Raw genomic sequence first — 6,462 nt, forward strand, 5'->3', positions numbered from 1 at the left:
CCAACCTTTTGGGCACCAGGCACCAATTCTGTGGAGATAGGTTTTTCCGCGGACCAGAGGGGACATGGTTTTATGTGCTGCCTAAATCCCGCGAATGGGGCTTCACTTGTTTGCGCATCCCAGTTTCTGACATACCATGGCCTGGTACTAGTCCAAGGATGAAGGGTTGGGAATCCCTGCCTTAAGAGGTCTCCTGGTCCAACCTCCTGCTGAAGCTGGAGACCCTATACCAGTGATGGCTAACCTTTTTGCCATCGCATGCCAGGAGTGTGTGTGTGTGTGTCACGCGCACGCGTGCCCACACCCATAATTCTATGCACCCAGCTCCCACGCATGCACGCGTGACCTCCCCCAACTCCTAGCATGCGATGGCATGGTGGGCCTGGTAGGCCCATTTTTCTCTCTCCCCAGGCTCCAGAGCCTTTCTAGGAGCTTGGGGAGGGCGAAAACGGCCTTCCCCACTCCCCAGAGGCCAGAAACGGCCTGTTTCCAACTTCCGGTTCCACAGGCCTTCCCTCCCCCCAAGGTTTCCCATTTCCCTACTTCCGGTGGGCTCAGAAGGCCCGAAAATCTACTGACCGAATCTGTGCTCTAGCTGAACTCGCGTGCCCACGGATATGGCTACACGTGCCACCTGTGGCACATGTGCCATAAGTTCGCCATCACGGCCCTATACCAATTGTTGGAAGAAATATCCATCTGGTTCAGTTCCAAGCTGGGAGAAAGATATTGGAAACATGGAAGCTGATTGGAAAGATGGTTTAATGATGAAGCAGAAGCACATGTGTGGTTCTGGGCAGCTGACCACCTGGAGTTGAGAGTGAGGGGTATTTATACCTTCTCCTGGGCTTTGAACTTGAACTTCCTGTTCCTGTGCAAGAACATGTATTCTATTGGCTGTTGTAGGGGTCATAGCTGGCTCTGTAGGTTGTCTGAGCCAAACTTGGTTGAAGCTTGGTCTGCTGATGCAATGAAGGGGCTTGTTGGGCAATTCCTATTCTGGCTAAGGGCTTATCCTACGTTTGTTTAGACCTTAATGCAAGCAGTAACGGGATTACCAAATCTGCATTTCTAAAGCTGTCCCAGGTCAGTATCTGCTTGAGAGTGGGTGGGCAGGGAGCTGAGGCTCTGAGTTTCTGTCTCCCTTAAGATTTTTGTTTCTCTTTTAGGCTGTTGGAAGAAATGTCCTTCTGGGTTCAGTTCCAAGTGGGGAAAAAGACACTGGATTCATGGAAGTTCCTTGGAAAGAAGGTTTATTGATGAACAGGATCACATGGCTTGAGTTCCTGAGCAGAAAAAGGGCCGAGATGCTGAGAGTGTCTTGGTTTTATGCCCTCTGTTGGGCTTTGAATTTGAGTTTGTATTCTGATTGGTTGTCAGACTCCCATGGGGCCATGCAGGGGCAACTCTGTAGGCTGTCCTGAGTCCCAAGCTTGGTTGAGCCTTGCTGGGTGATGTAATCTTCCCAGGTGCCATGTGGTGAATTCTGTTGTTAGATAGGTAGAGGGCTAATCCTACCTTTGTTGGCTCTTGTGTGAGGGCATTTGCCTATGAACAGACCTAGCTATCTCTTTATCTCTTAAGCGTGGACATCTGCTGTGGGCTATTGAGGGTGGTGTGGGCTATTAAGAGTGAGTCTGTTCCCTGCCTAAAAACATGTTTCTCCATTTCTCATCCAGGGAAATATAATATTCTGCCTTTTTAATATTTCCTAGAAATATTTCATTTTTCTAGGAGAGGGTGGGTGCTAACTTCCTACAATGGGAAATATTTTATCCTGCCTTTTTAAAATATTTCTCAAAATATTTTATTCCTGGGGGGGGGAGGGTAGCTTCCCACACATTCTAGAGTCTAGACCAGGGGTGGGCAACTGTGGCCTTTTTACAACCTGTGGACTTCAACTCCCAGAATTCCTGAGCCAGCTTGGCTATATCAGGAATTCTGGGAGTTGAAGTCCACAGGTTGTAAAAGGGCCACAGTTGCCCACCCCTGGTCTAGACAAATGGCAGTCCAATCTCTTCTTAAAAACCTCCAGTGATGGAGCACCCACAATTTCCAGAGGCAGGCCATTCACTGATTAGTTGCCTCACTCTCGGGTAATTTCTCCTTAATTCAAAGATTAATTCAAAGTACTCTCCAGCTCTGTAAAAGTTCACCTCTGTGCCCCAGTGTTCTATAAAAAGTAAAGCAACTTCCAAGTCCAGCCTGATTAGTGGTTGTAGACTCCACACCGCTTTCTTGGCAGCAGTATGGCAATGGTACGTTCCTGCTGTCTTCTACTTTTTAAAAAATGACTTTCTAGTCTAGCCAAAGCCTGGACGCTAAACAGGACTGATTCTATTTAACTTCTGAGATCAGCCAAGGATGGCCACATGCTGGTTTCACACCCCTCCTCCCCTACCCCGGTTCTCTACTACACAGAATAAGGATGTCAAGTAATGTTACAGTGCCATCTATTGGTGGAGAAGCAAGTTCTGGGCTTCACAGCAACCTTTGTGGATGGTTGTAGTTCTCACCATCCTTAGTACTCTGTATCAATAGAGGAGAAATATTTGTAGCTCAGGGTTGAAATGAAGGTCCTTGGTGCTCTCTGAGCTTGGTGCTTTTCTTACAGGCATTTTGTTACCCAAAGTAGTTGACATCATCAATGCACCGATGATGTTACCTTGTTTGGGTAATGAAACATCTGCAAGAAAGCAACCAAACTTGAGAGAGGACCAAGGAGCCCTCAGTACTCTGTATCCCAGTTTGCCCCATGTTAGAATAGCATGAAGAGCCCATTGTATATGATTCTACCCACTTTCCTATTAAACATTAGAGCTGGGAAATGAACTTTCAAGCCATCTGGTCAACTTTTCTGCTGTACTTTTAGGTACACCAATGCCCAACCTTTTTCTGACTTTTTTCTTGTGATACATTTTCTGTACATAAAATGTTAATTGGAAGCTGCATCTGGCATAGAATGTGCTAGTATGAAGGTATACTCTTCTCATCGTTCCTATCACCCATCTCCTCCCACTTATGACTTAACCTTGTTGCTGGTATCCTTAAGATTTAAATTGACTGTTTCCCTATGACTATCATTAAGTGTTGTACCTTATGATTCTTGACAAATGTATTTTTTCTTTTATGTACACTGAGAGCATATGCACCAAGACAAATTCCTTGTGTGTCCAATCACACTTGGCCAATAAAGAATTCTATTCTATTCTATTCTATTCTATTCTATTCTATTCTATTCTATTCTATTCTATTCTATTCTATTCTATTCTATTCTATAGGAGCAGTTTGGTACACTCATTTATCACGGCTACTTGTGAATCAGTCTCTCAATACATTTTTGGATGAAATTCAAGGAGCTGGTTGGTCATCCATAAACCTCTCCCTGGTAGAAGGTTTGATTATTTGTGGGTTTGCTTCAGAGGAGGGTTTCACATAATTTTACCACTGGTTCGCCGCACACCAAAAATGTGAGCGCAAGTGCGCAGCCTTCTGCGCATGTGCTTTGCTTGTGTGCGTGGCTTGCATGCACGCACGCAGCTTAGAAAACATGGCTAAATAGGATGGCATAGTGCCGGGACGGGTGGACAGGCCCGCCCGCAGGTTGCCACTACTGGTTCGAGCGAACTGGTCTAAACCAGCCCGAACTGTCTGAATACCTCCACTGGTTTGCTTGTCTCCAAATATCTCAGTCTGTCCCACAACTACACAATACCATCTGATGGGACCTGGGATGCATTCTGTCCTGTTGTTCTGTTTTTCCTTCTATGATCATGTATATCGATCCCATCAAGCCCAAAGAAAGTCCGGAATGGTATATGATCTCCTGCCATGGGCAGAAGATTGGTCTGAAAGACCTCCAAGGTCCCTTCCAGAGCTATTATTAGTGATGGCTTCTCTGGATACCAGCTCAGAAAATGAGGAAGAGCTGACTCCAGGGACTTTGGAAGGGGTGTGTGTGGAGGAGTGTGGGAAGTTGCTGAGGGCCAAGTCAGGCGCGTAGAGGCCAGGCACATTGAAGGGGTCGCTGGAGGATGACTGGATGGTGAAGAAAAAGGAGATGCACAGTTGCAGCTGGAGAGCTCAGAGGCCCCACTGGAAACACTGGATGCAGAAGGTGCAGAGCTGCAGCCGGCCAGCAGGGACGAGGAGTTGCCTCCTCCATCTGATCTACGGACATGCAGGGCAGAACAGAGGCAGGCTCAACAGGGGGCGGCGAGGCAACTCGTGAGGAGGCAGCCTCGCTCCTCTTAATGAGCTATACCAATGAGCGCCTATTTAATCAGATGAATGGAACAGGAGGTTGTTGGAATCTTATCTTATTCTACTGCACCAAAAGGAATTGTAAGTCAATGCCTTTTCTTCCTTTTCCCCCTCTTTTATACCCTTTCCCCTCCCTTATTTTTCCTCTTATTTATTTTTGCATTTTATATTATAAATTCATTTTAAAAAAGGAAACAAGCAGCCATTCTGCTGTGTGCATGCTTTGCCTTCGTGAGTTCAGTTTCCTTGATTCTGGATTGTGCTGTGCTTGTGTGTTTAGACCTTGGTTGTGTTCATGGATTTTGAACTTCCACCTTGGACTTTGCGGACTTTTGCTTTTGGATTTGGTAACCTTGTGTAACGACTGAGCAGTGTTGGGTTCAATATGACTTTGCATTGGGTGCAAGTAGAGACCTTGGGGATTAACATTGAGGGCTTTGATTATCACGAAATTCGTTAAAATCCTTGTGTGTGTTTGTTGTGGCCCGCCAGTGGCCAGCAGAGCTGGCAGCATATTCAGTCAGTGAGGAGGTTGGGGAGGAACATGGGCCAGTCCTGAGTCTGGAATAGGCTTGGATGAGGGCTCTGCGTCAGAGGCAGAGAGGGGGCCAAGACCACCTGGTAGTTATGAGATGCCTCTGGAGTCAGACATCAGCGAGGCAGAGGAACAGCTGGAGCCTGTCCTGGAGTGTGCGCATGCGCAGAGCTGCCAGAAGACAAGAACAATTAAGAAAGCAGGGCTGACTTGGGAGTAAGGCTACACCTTGGAGATGATTGGCCCCTCCCATAGGACATAAAAGAGGAGCAAACGGGACGTGGGCTTTTGCAGGAAGCAATTAATTCATTTTGGCCGATTCAAGATTTGAAAGTTCTTTTTGTGACTCTGTGCCAAGTTTGGCCTTGTTCTGCGTCTGGAAATTAGCTCTCTGGCAGCATTCCAAGTAAGATAGGTGGGTGTTGATAACCTTCCTCTGAAAGACTGTTTGTCAAGCTTTGCGGACTGTAAATGAAAGTAATTTACAGTCTTATAAATAAAAGAGGTTTTGCGGGACTAAGACTTTGCTTCATGCTTTCTAAGGAAGCCTAGGACAGAACAGTGTTGTGCATGTGGACTAAAACAGGACATTATTCAATGTTCTATGTTTTGCTGAGCTACTCTGGAGGGTAGAGTGTTCGATTAATTTTAAGGATAAATTCCAATAAAAATATAAAGGGAATGTAAAACAGCCGAGCTTAGATTTACAAGATTTTGAACTATTGCACACCTCCTTTGTTGGGATAGCAACAACGGCAGTAGTAAGGCCTGTTGAAGTGTTGTATGGCAAAACTGCCCATCCAGCAGTTCTAACCTGCTTCTAACTTAAATACATTTTATTTTGCTTTGCAGACACAGCCCCCTTTTGACATGGGACATGAATTACACAATAGCTTCAACTGTCAAATGTATTCCCCTTTAATAGCAGTCCTATATTTGCAATAGGAAAAACAACACATTAAAACCACTTTGTGACTTGAATCTGAACCCATCTTCCATAACCAGACTGCAAGCAACATGCATCCAATTAAATAACCTGATCTGCCATTAAGTGCTTTTTCTCTGGTTCACGTTTGATTTCTACCCGATAGCAATTTACAGTAATGTAACACAAAACGTGGGATATGAGAGGCATCAAACAATACAATAATCTAATTGTATGATCTTTCCCCAGAACCTGAAGGGTGAAAAATGAAACAGAGCATACAACTTCAAATATAAAATTGTGAAAGCACTAATGTTCAGAGGGAGCCAAGAAATTTCCAGAACAATTAAGCACAAACATTTTCATAAGCAGAAACGAATGTATTGGAAACATTCTAAAATATTAGTCGTTTTGCTAAAATAAAAACAAGAAGCTTCTTTGGCTTCTACATCTAAAGCTGATAAATAAATGAGTTTATATGATAAATTAGAAAAGGGAGGGAGGGAGAGAAGGATAGAAGGAAGGAAGGCTGGCTCTCTTTTGCTTCCCAGTTATGGGAAATGGGACTGCAGAGCCTTAATATTTGTACAAGCAAAATTTGTATCAATGGAGTACGCATAGAGTCACCAGTCCATCTAATTCTTTTAACTTGCCCCACTAGCAAATTTTTAGATAAAAACTGTTCTTGAATAAAACATGTTTCCCTTGAATATAGGCACATAACTTCAAATACATGACC

The sequence above is a fragment of the Pituophis catenifer genome, unplaced genomic scaffold (assembly GCF_029215685.1).
Source record: "Pituophis catenifer annectens isolate HBS135680 unplaced genomic scaffold, rPitCat1.0.hap2 SCAF_3, whole genome shotgun sequence".
In the NCBI taxonomy this organism is placed as follows: domain Eukaryota; kingdom Metazoa; phylum Chordata; class Lepidosauria; order Squamata; family Colubridae; genus Pituophis; species Pituophis catenifer.